The following is a 22,966-nucleotide window of genomic DNA, read 5'->3' as shown; positions in this document are numbered from 1 at the left end:
CTGTTAACGGAGTGCGCTAACGCACAGCTTGTGCACCGGTCGTATGGGAACGTTATGCTGCGGTTAGGAAATATTTCCGTGCACTGGCCATGGGAGAACATGCGTCCATCCATAATCGCACCGAATGGCAAGGGTAGGAATAGTATAAATGCATGTGAATATATAACCGCTGCTGCATACTTATATGTTCTAACTGTGCGCATTTGTTTTGCAGAGATGAAGATGAACAAAGTGCTTACTGCTGAGGAGATTGCAGGTATCTCTCTCCGCAAGCAAAATGTTGATGAATAGCTGGAGCAGGAGAGGACCGGCGAGAACGAGGTGTCCGCACCCACCACCTCAGCCAACAAGCGCAAGGCAACCGACACGCCTCAAATGAAACAAAAGAAGAAAAAGCTTACTCCGAAACAAAGGGAGGACATGCGGAACGAAAACTTTGTCCCCGTGGAGCAAGCGTCTGCAGATCTGCCTCCCCCCATTACCGGTAAGCGTCTTTTTTGTGTAAATGCCGCACAATTACTTACTGTGTGCTAACGAATCACGAACTTGCAGAGCATGTTGAGGAGACTCATCAGACACCGCCGCGAGGGAACCCGGACCTCGAAGCCACCGCCACGTCAAAAGATAAGGCGGTACATCTGGATTCCGACTCCACACCAATGCCACCACGCGGTAGCTTCCGCTTAGCAAACCTGGCGTAGCTTACCCAGTCTTTCGCCGAAAATGCAGCAGAGCAGTCTGCCTTCATGCAGCAAATATTTCCTGCAGAATTCCGGAACCAACTCTCCGCACTGCCCTTTCGCCAAGCACATGATGCCATTATTCAAAATGGCCTTGTGTTCTTTGGCATGTTTGCAGATTATGCCAATCGCTCCAACAACCTATACCAAGTGGCGTTGCGAAAGGAGACTGAGCTTGGTCTGCTGCAGACAGGTGTGGATCAAGTGAGGAAAAATAGGGAAGACGCGGAAGAGGCGCGTAAGGCTGCGGAGACGACTGCGGCCGAGACAAAAACCGCACTTATTAAGGAAAGGAAGAAAAACCGCGAGCTGGTGGGGGCGGTTGATCAGGCAAAGGGGGAGACCGAGCGTCTGCGAGCAGAGCTTGATAAGGTGCGCAGGGAGAAGGATGAAGCAGTGACGGGCCACGAGCTTGCAGAGGCAGACTTTTAAAGCTTCACACTTTCCTTCCTACCATTGCGCAAAAGGTGATGGACTCGGAGCCTGTATCCGAAAAGTTTAACGCTTATGTTGATGTGGTGAAGGAGCATGACCGCAACAAGGTGATGCTGGAGGTGATTAAAGGCTGCGACCTTATGCCACCTTACCCCGAAGTTGTACAGAAGTATTTGAAGGAGGGTACATCTGCGGTGCTCCTTGAAGCTGAACATGCCATCCAGTCCATCCCAATCCCCTTACTGAACGACTTTGCTGCGGACCCGAATATGTCCCTTGATAACTTCCTCAAGGAAGAATTGTAATTTGAACAATTAGCTCATCGTTTGCACCGTAAGTCCTATGCTAAGGCAGGCAATTTGTAATTATTATTATTTTTTGTGGAGCCCTAAGTCCCTTGTTAGGCAGGCGTGTAGGGTGATGGTACATTGTTAATTTGTGATTTGTAAATTAAATTTGTATCATTTGCATGCGTATTTGATATATTGTTTGTATATCGCGAATCAAAATAAAATGTATACCGCATGCCTATGAGCGTAAGTTAACCAAAACTCATACGCATACGCGGGTACTACGTAAAATAAACCAATACTTCAGCAAATTTACCATTAGTGTTTTAGACTCAAAAGCTACTTCGTTCTTGCTTTGTCATGTGCTAGAGGTGCACTTTAGCTGTATGGTAAGTAACGCAACTAAAAACAAACCAATGCTTTTATACTTAAGAGTTCCTCAAGCAAACTAATGCGAGAGTAATTATGCACAAGCAAACCAATGCTCGTATTTTTAAGTCGACTTGGAAGCCATCTAGTCTGCGTGGTGCTTGGTTAGGGGAAAACCAATTCCCTTTATCTGCCGTTTATGTCTAGCCTTGTAACCAAACAGGATTCTACCGCGCGGGGGCTAGAGGACACCCCTTAAGTATGCAGGAACCGCATACAAAAAGAAACATATATATAGAAAGAAAGTATGCGCGGGTAAATATTTTAATTAGCATTAATCATGATTACAACCGCGACACATCTAAACGGACAGAAATTACATAGAGGAAAAAATAATGCGCTAAAATATATCGGATTGATCAGGTCCATCCAGCTACATGTAACATTTTTTCAACAACGTCGCGTGCCAAGTGCGCTTCACAGGTTTTCCATCTATTGTCGCTAGATGGTATGCCCCGATGTTGCTTGTTCTGAAATGTCCCGTTCTTATTGATTAAAAACGTTCCATATTAATTGATTTCGTTGCGAGGTTTTGACCTCTATATGAGATGTTTTTCAAATACTGCATTCATTTTTAAAACAAACCATAACCTTTATTTCATAAATAAAGGTTTAAAAAGCTTTACGTAGATTATCAAATAATGATAATCTAAAATATCCTGTTTACACACGACCATTACATAATGGTTTACAATACAAATATGTTACATCGAAATCAGTTTCTTGAATGCAGTTTTTACACAATATCATATAAACATGGACTCCAAATCTTGTCCTTATTTTAGTATGCAACAGCGGAAGCTCTTAGTATTCACCTGAGAATAAACATGCTTTAAACGTCAACAAAAATGTTGGTGAGTTATAGGTTTAACCTATATATATCAAATCGTAACAATAGAACACAAGATTTCATATTTCAATACAAATCCCATACATAGAGATAAAAATCATTCATATGGTGAACACCTGGTAACCGACATTAACAAGATGCATATATAAGAATATCCCCATCATTCCGGGACACCCTTCGGATATGATATAAATTTCGAAGTACTAAAGCATCCGGTACTTTGGATGGGGTTTGTTAGGCCCAATAGATCTATCTTTAGGATTCGCGTCAATTAGGGTGTCTGTTCCCTAATTCTTAGATTACCAGACTTAATAAAAAGGGGCATATTCGATTTCGATAATTCAACCATAGAATGTAGTTTCACGTGCTTGTGTCTATTTTGTAAATCATTTATAAATCCTGCATGTATTCTCATTCCGAAAATATTAGATTTTAAAAGTGGGACTATAACTCACTTTCACAGATTTTTACTTCATCGGGAAGTAAGACTTGGCCACTGGTTGATTCACGAACCTATAACAATATATGCATATATATCAAAGTATGTTCAAAATATATTTACAACACTTTTAATATATTTTGATGTTTTAAGTTTATTAAGTCCGCTGTCCTCGTTAGTAACCTACAACTAGTTGTCCACAGTTAGATGTACAGAAATAAATCAATAAATATTATCTTGAATCAATCCACAACCCAGTGTATACGTATCTCAGTATTGATCACAACTCAAACTATATATATTTTGGAATCAACCTCAACCCTGTATAGCTAACTCCAACATTCACATATAGAGTGTCTATGGTTGTTCCGAAATATATAAAGATGTGTCGACATGATAGGTCGAAACATTGTATACGTGTCTATGGTATCTCAAGATTACATAATATACAATACAAGTTGATTAAGTTATGGTTGGAATAGATTTGTTACCAATTTTCACGTAGCTAAAATGAGAAAAATTATCAAATCTTGTTTTACCCATAACTTCTTCATTTTATGAAGAACACTTAGAACTTGAAGATAGAATTTGAGAGAGATCAATTAGATGAAGAAAATTGAAGAATGAAAGTGTTTGTAGGTATTTTTGGTCGTTGGTGTATGGATTAGATATAAAGGATATGTAATTTTGTTTTCATGTAAATAAGTCATGAATGATTACTCATATTTTTGTAATTTTATGAGATATTTCATGCTAGTTGCCAAATTATGGTTCCCACATGTGTTAGGTGACTCACATGGGCTGCTAAGAGCTGATCATTGGAGTGTATATACCAATAGTACATACATCTAAAAGCTGTGTATTGTACGAGTACGAATACGGGTGCATACGAGTAGAATTGTTGATGAAACTGAACGAGGATGTAATTGTAAGCATTTTTGTTAAGTAGAAGTATTTTGATAAGTGTCTTGAAGTCTTTCAAAAGTGTATGAATACATATTAAAACACTACATGTATATACATTTTAACTGAGTCGTTAAGTCATCGTTAGTCGTTACATGTAAATGTTGTTTTGAAACCTTTAGGTTAACGATCTTGTTGAATGTTGTTAACCCATTGTTTATTATAACAAATGAGATGTTAAATTGTTATATTATCATGATATTATGATATATAATATATCTTAGTATGATATATATACAGTTAAATGTCGTTACAACGATAATCGTTACATATATGTCTCGTTTCGAAATCATTAAGTTAGTAGTCTTATTTTTACATATGTATTTCATTGTTAATACACTTAATAATATATTTACTTATCATTTAACATAATTAACCAAGTATATCAATATCTTAATATGATTCATATGTACCTAGTAAGACGTTGTTATAACGATAATCGTTATATATATCGTTTTCGAGTTTCTTAAATTAATAGTCTCATTTTTATGTATATAACTCATTGTTAAAATACCTAATGAGATACATACTTATAATAAAATCATGTTAACTATATATATAACCATATATATGTCATCGTATAGTTTTTACAAGTTTTAACGTTCGTGAATCACCGGTCAACTTGGGTGGTCAATTGTCTATATGAAACCTATTTCAATTAATCAAGTCTTAACAAGTTTGATTGCTTAACATGTTGAAAACACTTAATCATGTAAATAACAATTTCATTTAATATATATATATATAAACATGGAAAAGTTCGGGTCACTACAGTACCTACCCGTTAAATAAATTTCGTCCCGAAATTTTAAGCAGTTGGAGGTGTTGACGTATCTTCTGGAAATAAATGCGGGTATTTCTTCTTCATCTGATCTTCACGCTCCCAGGTGAACTCGGGTCCTCTACGAGCATTCCATCGAACCTTAACAATCGGTATCTTGTTTTGTTTAAGTCTCTTAACCTCACGATCCATTATTTCGACGGGTTCTTCAATGAATTGAAGTTTTTCATTGATTTGGATTTCGTCCAACGGAATAGTGAGATCTTCTTTAGCAAAACATTTCTTCAAATTTGAGACGTGGAAAGTGTTATGTACAGCCGCGAGTTGTTGAGGTAGCTCCAGTTGGTAAGCTACTGGTCCGACACGATCTATAATCTTGAATGGTCCAATGTACCTTGGATTTAGTTTCTCCCGTTTACCAAATCGAACAACGCCTTTCCAAGGTGAAACCTTAAGCATGACCATTTCTCCAATTTCAAACTCTATATCTTTTCTTTTACTGTCCGCGTAGCTCTTTTGTCGACTCTGGGTGGTTTTCAATCTTTGTTGAATTTGGATGATTTTCTCGGTAGTTTCTTGTATTATCTCCTGACCCGTAATCTGTCTATCCCCCACTTCACTCCAACAAATCGGAGACCTGCACTTTCTACCATAAAGTGCTTCAAACAGCGCCATCTCAATGCTTGAATGGTAGCTGTTGTTGTAGGAAAATTCTGCTAACGGTAGATGTCGATCCCAACTGTTTTCGAAATCAATAACACAAGCTTGTTGCATGTCTTCAAGCGTTTGTATCGTCCTTTCGTTCTGCCCATCAGTTTGTGGATGATAGGCAGTACTCATGTCTAGACGAGTTCTCAATGCTTGCTGTAATGTCTGCAAGACTTGAAATAAATCTGCCATCCCTATCAGAGATAATAGAGATTGGTATTCCATGTCTGGAGACGACTTCCTTCAAATAAAGTCGTGCTAACTTCTCCATCTTGTCATCTTCTCTTATTGGCAGGAAGTGTGCTGACTTGGTGAGAAAATCAACTATTACCCAAATAGTATCATAACCACTTGCAGTCCTTGGCAATTTAGTAATGAAATCCATGATAATGTTTTCCCATTTCCATTCCGGGATTTCAAGTTGTTGTAGTAGACCTGATGGTTTCTGATGTTCAGCTTTGACCTTAGAACACATCAAACATTCTCCTACATATTTAGCAATATCGGCTTTCATACCTGGCCACCAAAAATATTTCTTAAGATCCTTGTACATCTTCTCCGTTCCAGGATGTATTGAGTATCTGGTTTTATGAGCTTCTCTAAGTACCATTTCTCTCATATCTCTAAATTTTGGTACCCAAATTCTTTCAGCCCTATACCGGGTTCCGTCTTCCCGAATATTAAGATGCTTCTCCGATCCTTTGGGTATTTCATCCTTTAAATTTCTCTCTTTTAAAACTCCTTGTTGCGCCTCCTTTATTTGAGTAGTAAGGTTAGTGTGAATCATTATATTCATAGATTTTACTCGAATGGGTTCTCTGTCTTTTCTGCTCAAGGCGTCGGCTACCACATTTGCCTTCCCCGGGTGGTAACGAATCTCAAAGTCGTAATCATTCAACAATTCAATCCACCTACGCTGCCTCATATTCAGTTGTTTCTGATTAAATATGTGTTGAAGACTTTTGTGATCGGTATATATAACACATTTGACCCCATATAAGTAGTGCCTCCAAGTCTTTAATGCAAAAACAACCGCGCCTAATTCCAAATCATGCGTCGTATAATTTTGCTCGTGAATCTTCAATTGTCTAGACGCATAAGCAATCACCTTCGTCCGTTGCATTAATACACCACCGAGACCTTGCTTTGATGCGTCACAATAAATCACAAAATCATCATTCCCTTCAGGCAATGACAATATAGGAGCCGTAGTTAGCTTTTTCTTCAATAATTGAAACGCCTTCTCTTGTTCATCCTTCCATTCAAATTTCTTCCCTTTATGCGTTAATGCAGTCAAGGGTTTTGCTATTTTGGAGAAATCTTGGATGAATCTTCTGTAGTAACCAGCCAATCCTAAAAATTGACGTATATGCTTCGGAGTTTTTGGGGTTTCCCACTTCTCAACGGTTTCGATCTTTGCCAGGTCCACCTGGATACCTTCTTTGTTCACTATGTGAACGAGGAATTGAACTTCTTCCAACCAAAATGCACACTTTGAAAACTTAGCGTACAGTTTTTCTTTCCTCAATACTTCTAGCACTTTTCTCAAATGTTCTTCGTGCTCTTGATCATTCTTTGAGTAAATAAGTATGTCATCGATGAAAATAATGACAAACTTGTCAAGATATAGCCCACACACTCGGTTCATAAGGTCCATGAACACAGCTGGTGCGTTAGTCAATCCAAACGGCGTAACCATAAACTCGTAATGACCATAACGCATCCTAAAAGCAGTTTTTGGAATATCATCCTCCTTTACTCGCATTTGATGATATCCAGAACGTAAATCGATCTTCGAATAAACCGACGAGCCTTGTAGTTGATCAAATAAGTCGTCAATTCTCGACAGTGGATAACGGTTTTTGATGGTAAGTTTGTTCAACTCTCTGTAGTCAATACACAACCTAAATGTACCATCCTTCTTCTTGACAAACAAAACAGGAGCTCCCCATGGTGATGTGCTTGATCGAATGAAACCACGTTCTAATAGTTCTTGCAGTTGGCTTTGCAGTTCTTTCATCTCGCTGGGTGCGAGTCTATAAGGAGCACGAGCTATTGGTGCAGCTCCTGGTACAAGATCTATTTGAAATTCAACAGATCGATGTGGAGGTAGTCCCGGTAATTCTTTCGGAAATACATCGAGAAATTCTTTTGCGACGGGAACATCATTGATGCTCTTTTCTTCAGTTTGTACTTTCTCGACGTGTGCTAGAACAGCATAGCAACCTTTTCTTATTAGTTTTTGTGCCTTCAAATTACTAATAAAATGTAGCTTCATGTTGCCATTTTCTCCGTACACCATTAAGGGTTCCCCTTCTTCTCGTACAATGCGAATTGCATTTTTATAACATATGATCTCTGCTTTCACCTTCTTCAGCCAGTCCATGCCAACTATTACATCAAAACTCCCTAACTCTACTGGTATCAAATCAATCTTAAATATTTCGCTACCCAGTTTAATTTCTCGATTCCGGCATATATTATCTGCTGAAATTAATTTACCGTTTGCTAATTCGAGTAAAAATTTACTATCCAACGGCGTCAATGGACAACTTAATTTAGCACAAAAATCTCTACTCATATAGCTTCTATCCGCACCCGAATCAAATAAAACGTAAGCAGATTTATTGTCAATAAGAAACGTACCCGTAACAAGCTCCGGGTCTTCCTGTGCCTCTGCCGCATTAATATTGAAAACTCTTCCGCGGCCTTGTCCATTCGTGTTCTCCTGGTTCGGGAAATTTCTAATAATGTGGCCCGGTTTTCCACATTTATAATAAACTACATTGGCATAACTTGCTCCGACACTACTTGCTCTGCCATTACTCGTTCCGACACCATTTGTTCCTTTCGTTCTGTTAACCCCTGGTCCGTAGACCTCACACTTCACCGCGCTATGACCATTTCTTTTACACTTGTTGCAAAATTTGGTGCAGAACCCCGAGTGATACTTTTCACACCTTTGGCATAGCTGCTTCTGATTGTTGTTATTGTTGCGGTTGTTATTGTTGTTGGGATGATTGTTGTAGTTGTAGTTGTAGTTGTAGTTGTTGTTGTTGTTGTTGTTGTTGTTGTTGTTGTTGTTGTTGTTGTTGTTGTTGTTGTTGTTGTTGTTGTTGTTGTTGTTGTTGTTGTTGTTGTTGTTGTTGTTGTTGTTGTTGTTGTTGTTGTTGTTGTTGTTGTTGTTGTTGTTGTTGTTGTTGTTGTTGTTGTTGTTGTTGTTGTTGTTGTTGTTGTTGTTGTTGTTGTTGTTGTTGTTGTTGTTGTTGTTGTTGTTGTTGTTGTTGTTGTTGTTGTTGTTGTTGTTGTTGTTGTTGTGTTGTTGTTGTTGTTGTTGTTGTTGTTGTTGTTGTTGTTGTTGTTGTTGTTGTTGTTGTTGTTGTTGTTGTTGTAGTTGCGATTGATGTTGCGATTGTTGGGATAATTGTTGCGATTATTATTGGAATTGCTGTTGTTGTTGTATTGGTGATTCTTATCACCGTTTTCCTCCTACTTTCTTTTGACTTGCTTCACATTGGCCTCTTCAGCAGTCTGTTCTTTAATTCTTTCCTCAATCTGGTTCACTAGTTTGTGAGCCATTCTACATGCCTGTTGTATGAAAGCGGGCTCGTGTGAACTTATATCTTCTTGGATTCTTTCCGGTAATCCTTTCACAAACGCGTCGATCTTCTCTTCCTCATCTTCGAACTCTCCCGGACACAATAGGCACAATTCTGTGAATCATCTTTCGTACGTGGTAATATCAAATCCTTGGGTTCGTAACCCTCTAAGTTCTGTCTTGAGCTTATTGACCTCGGTTCTGGGACGGTACTTCTCATTCATCAAGTGCTTGAATGCTGACCACGGTAGTGCGTACGCATCATCTTATCCCACTTGCTCTAGATAGGTATTCCACCATGTTAACGCAGAACCTATGAAGGTATGCGTAGCGTACTTCACTTTGTCCTCTTCAGTACACTTACTTATGGCAAACACCGATTCGACCTTCTCGGTCCACCGTTTCAATCCGATCGGTCCTTCGGTTCCATCAAATTCCAAAGGTTTGTAGGCAGTGAATTCTTTGTAGGTGCATCCTACACGATTTCCTGTACTGCTAGATCCAAGGTTATTGTTGGTATGTAGCGCAGCCTGTACTGCGGCTATGTTTGAAGCTAGAAAAGTACGGAATTCCTCTTCATTCATATTCACGGTGTGTCGAGTAGTCGGTGCCATTTCCTTCAAAATAGTCAAATGGAACAAGTTAATCATACAGAATATTAAGAGTAGTTAATAGTATTTCGTAGCATAATATGAACTCATTTATAAAAGCTTTTTCTTCATATTAGCGTTTTATAAGTTTAAATTTGGGTAGTACCTACCCGTTAAGTTCATACTTAGTAGCTAATATACAATTCAACTACTACAATTCTATATGAAAAACTGATTATAATAATATTTCGCGTTCAAACTTTTATACAATATTTTACAAACTTACAATACCGCTTATTATACATAAAGCATGAAATATAGCACACAATAACTTTGATACAAGATAGTTGTGAAGATAATTCTAGCTAGTACACAAGTCGTTCAGCAAAGGCAATAAAGACACGTAATTCATACGTCCAGAAACAAGTCATGCATTCTGGTTTTACTAGGACTACTTCCCATCCTTGGTCTTGTGGAACATAACCGTTATGGTCGTTGATAAGACAGCGTGTTGTAACGTCGTCAAAGGGACGAGGGTTACGTAATGACCAACAGTCTCATAATAACCTAAAAACCTCATTTCTTACCCCAATTACCGACTCCGTCACTTGTGGGAACGTTTTGTTTAATAGTTGTAGCCCGATGTTCTTTTTCTCACTTTGGTGAGAAGCGAACATTACTAACCCGTAAGCATAGCATGCTTCTTTATGTTGCATGTTAGCCGCTTTTTCTAAATCATAAAGTCCTATATTCGGATACATTGAGTCAAAATAATTTCTTAACCCGTTGCGTAAAATAGCATTTGGGTTCCCTGCAATATATGCGTCAAAGAAAACACATTGTAACTTATGGGTTTCCCAATGTGATATCCCCCATCTTTCAAACGAAAGTCTCTTATAAACCAAGACATTCTTGGAACGTTCTTCGAATGTCTTACAAACTGATTTCGCCGTAAATAGTTGTGCCGAAGAATTCTGACCGACTCTAGACAAGATTTCATCAATCATGTCTCCGGGTAGGTCTCTTAAAATATTGGGTTGTCTATCCATTTTGTGTTTTTATACTGTAAAATAGACAAGAGTTAGATTCATAAAAAAAAATACTTATTAATACAAGCAATTTTTACATATATCATAAAGCATAAGCACACTATATTACATATATTACACCACACGAATACAACTATCTTATTCCGACTCGCTCGTTTCTTCTTCTTCGGTTTTGGTTCGTTTTGCCAAGTTTCTAGGGATATATGATGTTCCCCTAATACGATCTGTCGTTTTCCACAACGGTTTAGAAAAACCTGGTGGTTTAGAGGTTCCCGGGTCATTGTTACAACTTAAGGGCTTCGGGGGTTGACGATACATATAAAGTTCATCGGGGTTGGAATTAGATTTCTCTATTTTTATGCCCTTTCCCTTATTATTTTCTTTTGCCTTTTTAAATTCAGTTGGGGTAATTTCTATAACATCATCGGAATTCTCGTCGGAATCCGATTCATCGGAGAATTGGTAATCCTCCCAATATTTTGCTTCCTTGGCGGAAACACCATTGACCATAATTAACCTTGGTCGGCTGGTTAAGGATTTTCTTTTACTTAACCGTTTTATTATTTCCCCCACCGGTTCTATTTCCTCCTCCGGTTCCTCCTCTTCCGGTTCTGATTCTTCTTCCGGTTCTTCTTCGGGAACTTGTGAATCAGTCCAATATATATTCGACTCTTCGTTATTATTAGGTGAGTCAATGGGATTTGTGCTAGAGGTAGACATCTATCACACAATATCAAACATGTTAAGAGATTAATATATCACATAATACATACATGTTAATAATATATAGTTTCCAACAAAAATGTTAAGCAATCATTTTTAAAGAAAACACGGTCGAAGTCTAGACTCACTAATGCATCCAAACAAACTCGATAAGACACACTAATGCAAATTTTCTGGTTCTCTAAGACCAACGCTCGGATACCAACTGAAATGTCCCGTTCTTATTGATTAAAAACGTTCCATATTAATTGATTTCGTTGCGAGGTTTTGACCTCTATATGAGACGTTTTTCAAATACTGCATTCATTTTTAAAACAAACCATAACCTTTATTTCATAAATAAAGGTTTAAAAAGCTTTACGTATATTATCAAATAATGATAATCTAAAATATCCTGTTTACACACGACCATTACATAATGGTTTACAATACAAATATGTTACATCGAAATCAGTTTCTTGAATGCAGTTTTTACACAATATCATACAAACATGGACTCCAAATCTTGTCCTTATTTTAGTATGCAACAGCGGAAGCTCTTAGTATTCACCTGAGAATAAACATGCTTTAAACGTCAACAAAAATGTTGGTGAGTTATAGGTTTAACCTATATATATCAAATTGTAACAATAGACCACAAGATTTCATATTTCAATACAAATCCCATACATAGAGATAAAAATCATTCATATGGTGAACACCTGGTAACCGATGTTAACAAGATGCATATATAAGAATATCCCCATCATTCCGGGACACCCTTCGGTTATGATATAAATTTCGAAGTACTAAAGCATCCGGTACTTTGGATGGGGTTTGTTAGGCCCAATAGATCTATCTTTAGGATTCGCGTCAATTAGGGTGTCTGTTCCCTAATTCTTAGATTACCAGGCTTAATAAAAAGGGGCATATTCGATTTTGATAATTCAACCATAGAATGTAGTTTCACATACTTGTGTCTATTTTGTAAATCATTTATAAATCCTGCATGTATTCTCATCCCAAAAATATTAGATTTTAAAAGTGGGACTATAACTCACTTTCACAGATTTTTACTTCGTCGGGAAGTAAGACTTGGCCACTGGTTGATTCACAAACCTATAACAATATATACATATATATCAAAGTATGTTCAAAATATATTTGCAAAACTTTTAATATATTTTGATGTTTTAAGTTTATTAAGTCAGCTGTCCTCGTTAGTAACCTACAACTAGTTGTCCACAGTTAGATGTACAGAAATAAATCGATAAATATTATCTTGAATCAATCCACGACCCAGTGTATACGTATCTCATTATTGATCACAACTCAAACTATATATATTTTGTAATCAACCTCAACCTTGTATAGCTAACTCCAACATTCACATATAGAGTGTCTATGGTTGTTCCGAAATATATATAGATGTGTCGACATGATAGGTCGAAACATTGTATACGTGTCTATGGTATCTCAAGATTACATAATATACAATACAAGTTGATTAAGTTATGGTTGGAATAGATTTGTTACCAATTTTCACGTAGCTAAAATGAGAAAAATTATCAAATCTTGTTTTACCCACAACTTCTTAATTTTAAATCCGTTTTGAGTGAATCAAATTGCTATGGTTTCATATTGAACTCTATTTTATGAATCTAAACAGAAAAAGTATAGGTTTATAGTCGGAAAAATAAGTTACAAGTCATTTTTGTAAAGGTAGTCATTTCAGTCGAAAGAACGACGTCTAGTTGACCATTTTAGAAAACATACTCCCACTTTGAGTTTAACCATAATTTTTGGATATAGTTTCACGTTCATAATAAAAATCATTTTCCCAGAATAACAACTTTTAAATCAAAGTTTATCATAGTTTTTAATTAACTAACCCAAAACAGCCCGCGGTGTTACTACGACGGCGTAAATCCGGTTTTACGGTGTTTTTCGTGTTTCCAGGTTTTAAATCATTAAGTTAGCATATCATATAGATATAGAACATGTGTTTAGTTGATTTTAAAAGTCAAGTTAGAAGGATTAACTTTTATTTGCGAACAAGTTTAGAATTAACTAAACTATGTTCTAGTGATTATAAGTTTAAACCTTCGAATAAGATAGCTTTATATGTATGAATCGAATGATGTTATGAACATCATTACTACCTTAAGTTCCTTGGATAAACCTACTGGAAATGAGAAAAATATATCTAGCTTCAAAGGATCCTTGGATGGCTTGAAAGTTCTTGAAGCAGAATCATGACACGAAAACAATTTCAAGTAAGATTTCCACTCGAAATAAGATTGTTATAGTTATAGAAATTGAATTAAAGTTTGAATATGATTATTACCTTGTATTAGAAAGATAACCTACTGTAAGTAACAAAGGTTTCTTGATCTTGGATGATTACTTGGAATGGATTTAGAAAACTTGGAAGTAAACTTGCAATCCTGGAAGTATTCTTGATTTTATGAAACTAGAACTTTTGGAATTTATGAAGAACACTTAGAACTTGAAGATAGAACTTGAGAGAGATCAATTAGATGAAGAAAATTGAAGAATGAAAGTGTTTGTAGGTGTTTTTGGTCGTTGGTGTATGAATTAGATATAAAGGATATGTAATTTTGTTTTCATGTAAATAAGTCATGAATGATTACTCATATTTTTGTAATTTTATGAGATATTTCATGCTATTTGCCAAATGATGGTTCCCATATATGTTAGGTGACTCACATGGGCTGCTAAGAGTTGATCATTGGAGTGTATATACTAATAGTACATACATCTAAAAGCTGTGTATTGTACGAGTACGAATACGGGTGCATACGAGTAGAATTGTTGATGAAACTGAACGAGGATGTAATTGTAAGCATTTTTGTTAAGTAAAAGTATTTTGATAAGTGTCTTGAAGTCTTTCAAAAGTGTATGAATACATATTAAAACACTACATGTATATACATTTTAACTGAGTCGTTAAGTCATCGTTAGTCATTACATGTAAATGTTGTTTTGAAACCTTTAGGTTAACGATCTTGTTGAATGTTGTTAACCCATTGTTTATTATAACAAATGAGATGTTAAATTGTTATATTATCATGATATTATGATATATAATATATCTTAGTATGATATATATACAGTTAAATGTCGTTACAACGATAATCGTTACATATATGTCTCGTTTCGAAATCATTAAGTTAGTAGTCTTATTTTTACATATGTATTTCATTGTTAATACACTTAATAATATATTTACTTATCATTTAACATAATTAACCAAGTGTATCAATATCTTAATATGATTCATATGTACCCAGTAAGACGTTGTTATAACGATAATCGTTATATATATCGTTTTCGAGTTTCTTAAATTAATAGACTCATTTTTATGTATATAACTCATTGTTAAAATACCTAATGAGATACATACTTATAATAAAATCATGTTAACTATATATATAACCATATATATGTCATCGTATAGTTTTTACAAGTTTTAACGTTCATGAATCACCGGTCAACTTGGGTGGTCAATTGTCTATATGAAACCTATTTCAATTAATCAAGTCTTAACAAGTTTGATTGCTTAACATGTTGGAAACACTTAATCATGTAAATAACAATTTCATTTAATATATATATAACCATGGAAAAGTTCGGGTCACTACATGTTCCCACTACCTTGTATGGACCTTCCCAACGGGGCCCCAATTTTCCAGTATCTTCCGCATGACTTGCGTCATTTTGACGCCAAACTAGATCCCCGCACTTATAAGAGCGCGAACGCACACGCTGATTATAGTACTTTGCAATTTTCTGTTTATTATTAGCTTCGTTAACTGAAGCGACCCATCCTAATCTATCCGGACGAAGTCCATATCGATTACAAACGATTCACAATAGTTGGTTACATCGCGAGGTACTTGACCTCTATACGATACATTTTACAAACACTTCATTCGTTTTTAAAAGACAAACTTTCTTTACATCAAAAATTGACGGCATGCGTACCATTTTATAATATAATCAACTATAATTAACTTAATAATAATCTTGATGAACTCAACGACTCGAATGTAATGTCTTTTGAAATATGTCATGAATGACTCCAAGTAATATCTCTAATACGAGCAAATGCACAGCGGAAGATTTCTTTCATACCTGAGAATAAACATGCTTTCAAGTGTCAACCAAAAGGTTGGTGAGTTCATTAGTTTAACATAAATAATCATTTCCATCATTTTAATAGACCACAAGATTTCCAATTCTCATAAATATACGTCCCATGCATAGAGACAAAAATAATCATTCATATGGATTGAACACCTGGTAACCGACCTTAACATATGTATATAAGAATATCCCCATCATTCCGGGATCCTCCTTCGGACATGATATAAATTCGAAGTACTAAAGCATCCGGTACTTTGGATGGGGCTTGTTGGTCCCGATAGATCTATCTTTAGGATTCGCGTCAATTAGGGTGTCTGTTCCCTAATTCTTAGATTACCAGACTTAATAAAAAGGGGCATATTCGATTTCGATCATTCAACCATATAATGTAGTTTCAATTACTTGTGTCTATTTTGTAAAACAGTTATAAAAGCAGTGCATGTATTCTCAGTCCCAAAAATATATATAAAAAGGGAATAATGAAACTCACGCATATAAATATTATAAAACAGTTAATAAAGCATTTGCATGTATTCTCAGCCCAAAAATGTAAAGAGTAAAAGGGATTAAATGAAACTCACACACATAAATATTGTAAAACAGTTAATAAAACATTTGCATGTATTCTCAGCCCAAAAATGTAATGAGTAAAAAGGGATCAAATGAAACTCACCCTACAATATTTTGTAGTAAAAATATTCATACGACGAAACTGAACAATGCGGGGTTGACCTTGGATTCACGAACCTCAATGAAGTAGCCCTTAAAAAAAATGCCCAAGTCCGAGTTTGAACCCGCGACCTTCCGCTAACCCGATATCATCCTTATTCATTACCCCGTATCAGTTTTTCTATTATTATTATTAAGATTTTAATATCTTTTAACTTAGTTTTATGTTTTGAATCATCATCAATCATTTTAACATCCTTATATCATAACCGTTACTCCATCATGATCATCATAATACCCATTTTATTATCACTTTTATCATCATCCTACCCATTCATCATTCTTCATAATTAATCCATTATCATTATCATTCCATGATCTCATTCCTCATTATCTATATCGTACCATTATCTCATCTATATCATATGATTACCACATCATCATCATACTTAAACTATTATCTATTATCATCATAATAACATCACCATCATATGATATTTTCATGATCATAATCGTATTATCTAATCATAACCATTATTTTTATCATAAAATCATCATCTAAATTATCATCTAAAATCATCATCATCGTTTACCATCTTGGAACAGAAGTGAGCAACAGTATCGTGTAAGACTTCAAACTTACAGCAGACAGGCCATGTCTTGGTCCAACAGAACCATAGTTCTCGGCCCAACCAACCATAAGCCCAAGAAAAAATAAATAAACAAGCCCATGATCCTAAATCCATTAATTATGTTATTAAATTTATGATGTAATTTGACAACACAGAAAGATATTTGCAACTAATTGATCAAACCACGGCCCCCACAATTCTTCCACTACTACAACCTATTCGACAAGCTCCTCTATGCATCAACTTTCATATATCTAATTAACTTATTTTAATCTAATCCTCATCATTCCATTTCATCATTATGTATCATAAAAAAAATACTCAAAAGTCATTGTACCTAATTGGGTCGGCCATAAATTAGTCCCACTAGTTAATTTGATAAAGCTCTTATTAATATACTATATATCTATGTTGTCAAAACACTAACATATTCTAACCTTTTTGTTTCAGTAACGTACCCAAAACGAAGTATTATATATGCTATGGTGGCGGTCAGTGGCCTGAACTGAAACACAAAGATCGAAGCCTGCTGTAGCAGTAGGAAACTGCAGCGCTGGCTGTGTTTTCTCAACATGTTCGATAGAAAAAGAAACGAGTAGGAAGAACAAAAGTACTCGATGAATATGTGTCACGGTGGACGTTTGTTTTTGTCGTCAATGGTGATGATGGTAATCGATTGTGTGAGTTGAAATGGTAAGGGTTATGGCTTTGGTTGTATGCATGAAAGAAATAGAAAAAAAAAGTTAATTAATGCCTGGGTTTGCACTTCGAATAAGGAGGATGGTGTTTGGGCTTTGGTTTAAGCTAGCTCGACAGAAAAATAATAGTTAGTATTGAGAACTAAAAAAAATAAAGAGGTGGTGGATAGTGGTTCCCGTTTGATGAAAGTGGGGTGATTAATTGGTGATGTTGGTTACATGGTTGTCAATGGTTGATCAAAATTCGAAGGTAGTGATAGTGGTGGTTTATGATGAGAAATAGAAATAAAAAAAAATATGGGTGTCGAAGTGGTGATAGCCGAAAATGGTGGTTGAGGTTGGTGATCGAAAAGAGTTTATGGTGGTAACGTTGGAGGTTATGGGGTGGTGCACGACTGCAAATAGCAGCAGTAATTTACTCACAATGGATTTGGTGGTTTTGTTAGTGACGGTTGTATGGTCTTAAGTAACATCTGTAAAGAATTTCTTTATAGCAAGTTGATCGACAACAAAATAATTGGTCAGTACAAATATAAATAAAAAAAATACTAAGGTCAGATTGTGATTCAATTATAGATTGTACGATTGATTTGGTTGTTTAACGTTTTCAGAGGCAGAAGACAAAATTTGATAGAGTGAGATTAAGATAGGAAACGAATTTTTAAAAGTAGATATACAATTATATATATATAAATTGTATTATTAACTAATTAAATATATATTAATACTAATAATAATTATATAAATAATACTCATAATAATAACATTAATAATAATATTATCAATAATATCAATAATTCTAATTTATTAATATTACTATTAGATTAATAATAATTATAATAATATAGAATCACATTAACTAAAATTAATAATAATATTATTACCGATAATAATTTGTATTTATATATCTTGTTTATATATATAAATACATATATATTTCTAATTCTTGAATTTTGATCTATATCATGTATAAATATTAATATTTTTAATAATACTAATAATAATATTATAAATAATAATATTATTAATAGAGTGACTATTAATAATAATTGATATTTACAAACTATTATTACTAACAAAAATGATAATAGTATTAATATAACAATTATATCTCAAACTTGCAATTAAATATAATACCATTTATGTAATATTATATTATATGATGACTTTTAATGTATTTTTAATATTTATATTTTTTATATATCTTTAATAGACATCATATATATATAGATTCATAATAATTTATATATTTATATATTTATCTATATGTAATTATTTTAATAATAGTTTAATTATTCTAAATATTATTTTACATTTTAAATTTCAATTAAATTTAAAGTATACTTTATTAATTCAATATATTATATATGTACTTATATATATATATATATATATATATATATATATATATATATATATATATATATATATATATATATATATATATATATATATATATATATATATATATATATATATATATTTACAAGCAATGGTTCGTGAATCGTCGGGAATAGTCGAAGTCAAATGCATTCATGGAAATAGTTCAAACATTATGAGACTCAGTTTAATAGACTTTTCTTATTGTGTCGAAATCATATAAGATTAAGTTTAAATTTGGTCGGAAATTCCCGGGTCATCACAGTACCTACCCGTTAAAGAAATTTCGTCCCGAAATTTGAGTGAGGTCGTCATGGCTAACAATAAATATGTTTTTCTGACGAATATGAGCTGATAAATTGAGTTTTATCATTATTGAATAATACAGATAAAATAATTCGATTTCTCGAAAAACACGAATGAAGCTATCACAAAAGATTGAAATGAAGAAAATAAGATTCGCCTTAGCTTTTGACGTAGTCGGGGTTGAATTTAGAAAATAAGGTGCGTCTTAGCTTTTGACGTTAACTTGGTTGAATTCCGGAATTCAAGGGATTTAAAGAAGATCTTCAAAATCTAAAAGATTTGATTCTTCGGCGAGTAAGGAAATTAAGATCTCTATAATTAATTACGGTGATATGCCTCGATTACTCTGACTGATATTTCCATACAAAAATTAACTCTTCCGTTCCATTATTCTCACCATTCCTTTATTTTCTTTCTTTGTTCATACATCCAAAAGATTGTGAAAATGCTTAATCTAGTTCTAATCCTTGATATTTTCCTAATTATCATTTCTGTCATTCTTCTTTTCAATCTTCCACCAGAAAAATCTATTTACTCTTACTATTACTTTGGGGTGATACTATTCTTAATTCTACCGTGTCTTTATATTGCTATTCGTATTAATATCCACGGTTTGTAACCTTCGGGTTGTTATTGGGCTTTATATTTTCTCTTATATTTTGGATCTCTTTGCCTTTTTATTGTCTTCTCGACCTCTAGTAAAGCGAGTAACGGTCCAGAATTCGTAAGTATGGAGTTTCAAGTGAACTTAATGTTCTAAACAAGAAAGAACGTAATAGCACGATTTGATTTGTCAAATTACCAGAATCACTGAGAATAGAACTATCAAGAATATATTTTCTTGATATGTTCAGGAGTTAATCAGAATGAAAGAGTTATGTAACATGACACATGATGACGTTATAATCTGTGAATCATCATGTTCCATTTAGAAACTCAGCATGACTTACTGTAATATAATCACGTTGATCAAGTGTTATTATATTATACTAACTCATGCATCAGTTCCCAACATTACTTCAATAACATTTATATTTTAAGCTCAAAAGTTTACATAATATAGAAACTAACAGTTTCTATATGATGTAACACTGATAGAACTAAGAGATAAATAATTTCGGACGAGAATATTTATGAAAATATCTTCAGAAATATCGAAGATATTCATGATGATATTTTGGAATTTCTAAGTTCGATAGTTGATGAAGAAAGATTTTCCGCAAGATTTTAACATGAGTACGGAGCAAGATATTCGTTGAAGGTTTCATCGGATTTAGAATTACTTGGATTCTTTGAATATAGGGAATGGTCCTTGTATTTGTCCTTGGTCTCCTTCGTGATTAGCTCAATCCGTTTTCCGGTTCCAACTTTTCTGAGCTTTTCCAACATACTATTCCTTATCATCAAACTTCCGATGATTAAAGTCGTTTACGGTTGTCTACAGTTTCTGCTGCTTCATTCAGCTTTTTCAAAGTTCAATGTATTGATTCGTAGGCTGGGTGCTTTTCAAAATTTTAGAATTGAAGATCACATTTCCAGAAGTTATACGTTATATGTATATATATATATAACTGTTGAAGTGAAAACGCTGCGGGATTCGAGATTGATGATTGATGATTCCTAGTAGTTGGTATGGCAATTATTGTTACATGATGTAGATGAGTACATGGTAGGGTTTCAATGGATAAATATAGTGATTTATCGGAGAGATTTAAGCCACGGAGCGACGAGGTTACTGATACGTCTGTCGTTATAAAGGTGGAATATAAAAGGTTCCCCGGTAACAATAAAAGAGTTTGCATATATATCAAAGTTATAATAAAGTTGTTTCGAATGAAAAGTACAAGTTGTCTTGCTGGAGCTGTGACAAAATTGGCTATTTTGAAAAAGAACTGCAGAGTTATTTTGGGTAATAATAACACCAAAGGAATTGACACAGTTATGTGTTAAACATTTACTCAGTTTCCGAGAGTTTTTCAGGTATATAACTATATGCATAAATCTTTCCTTCTGTAGATGAAGTGTCGTTGGTTCATCCTCTCGATTGAGGTGTTTTCAAGAATCATGAAAGGTTTGAACGCAGAATGTAATCGTGAAGATACAAATGATGTTTAAGACGAAATCAAGTGGCAAACTTGAAGAATTGTTTAGTTTCATATGTTATAATCAATATTTTAATTCATTTTAATTGTCCAATGTTATTAATCCACAGTCGATAGTCCACAGTTGACAGTCCAATAATTCATATATAGTTTAATATATAATATTCGAATTAATTAATACGTGTCGTGACCCGTATACGTCTCAGACTCGATCACAACTCAAATTATATATATTATTGTAGAATCAACCTCAACCCTATATAGAGAACTCATTCATTACTGCATATAGAGTGTCTATGGTTATTCCAAATAATATATAAATGCGTCGATATGATATGTCAAAACCTTGTATACGTGTCCCGATATTTAAAGTGCGTAAAATAAATAACAAAAATTAAATAACGATAAATAAAGTGCGTAAAGTAAATAACAGAAATTAAATGACGATAAATAAAATTGCGAGAATGTAAATTGCGATAATTAAATTGCGATAAATAAATCGTAATTAGTTAGCTAGAAACAATTAACTAGGAACAGTTAGCGTGGATTCTTAACAAAATTTCTCATAGTTAATTTGTTTGTTTCTAACAAATTTTATTTTGTCAAATGTTTTCTTCATTATGCCACTTGTTGGATTCCGATAAATCAAAATCCCAATATGAAATTGGATGAATATGGTTATTCTGTGGTGAATGGAATTGTATATCGGTGGATGTAAGTAGGATAGTAAATGACTATTGAATCTTATTTGAAGAATGTACAGTGTAACTTATTAATGTGAAATCTAAATATTCCTCGGGTATTACCTACCCGTTAAAATATTTTCATCATTAACAGTTTGTACGAAAGAATTTTTCAATTACAATCATTATAATAATATATATACATATATATTTTCTTCAGATGTAATTATGAATTTAATGAGTCAATATGATATTAAACTCATTTGAATTACTGTTAGAACAAGAATATATAATCTCTAAAACATTAAAGATTACATAATCGCCATGTCGAACGAAGGTAATTGATGTAGAACGATTCGTAGAACGATGATTATACTCGAGGTACAGAATGAGATGTTGAGGCATGGATTGTTGAAACTTGAGTTATTGGTGGTACTGGTGCTGTTACTGATGGTACTGTTGGTACCGGTGTTGTTGCTGAAGCTGGTATGTTTTGCACCATATTCTTCGAATTTATTACTCGGGCGCTAAGCTCGTTGACTTCTTCCATTACTCCAGGATGATTGTCGGTCGGGATGGGCGGATGAATAAGGTATAGAATTGTGGATAATATATAGTAGTTACGAGATATCCTGGAAATGAGGGTGAAAATGGTGTTTCGGTCTGATTCGCCGGTAAGTGTTTCAGGTTCTTCACCAAGAGGTGAATTTGGTTGATGGAAAGGATCGCTTTCTTCGCGTCTCCATGGATTA

The sequence above is a fragment of the Rutidosis leptorrhynchoides genome, chromosome 11 (genome assembly GCF_046630445.1).
Source record: "Rutidosis leptorrhynchoides isolate AG116_Rl617_1_P2 chromosome 11, CSIRO_AGI_Rlap_v1, whole genome shotgun sequence".
NCBI classification, from domain to species: Eukaryota; Viridiplantae; Streptophyta; class Magnoliopsida; order Asterales; family Asteraceae; genus Rutidosis; species Rutidosis leptorrhynchoides.
This window is presented reverse-complemented; position numbering follows the sequence as displayed.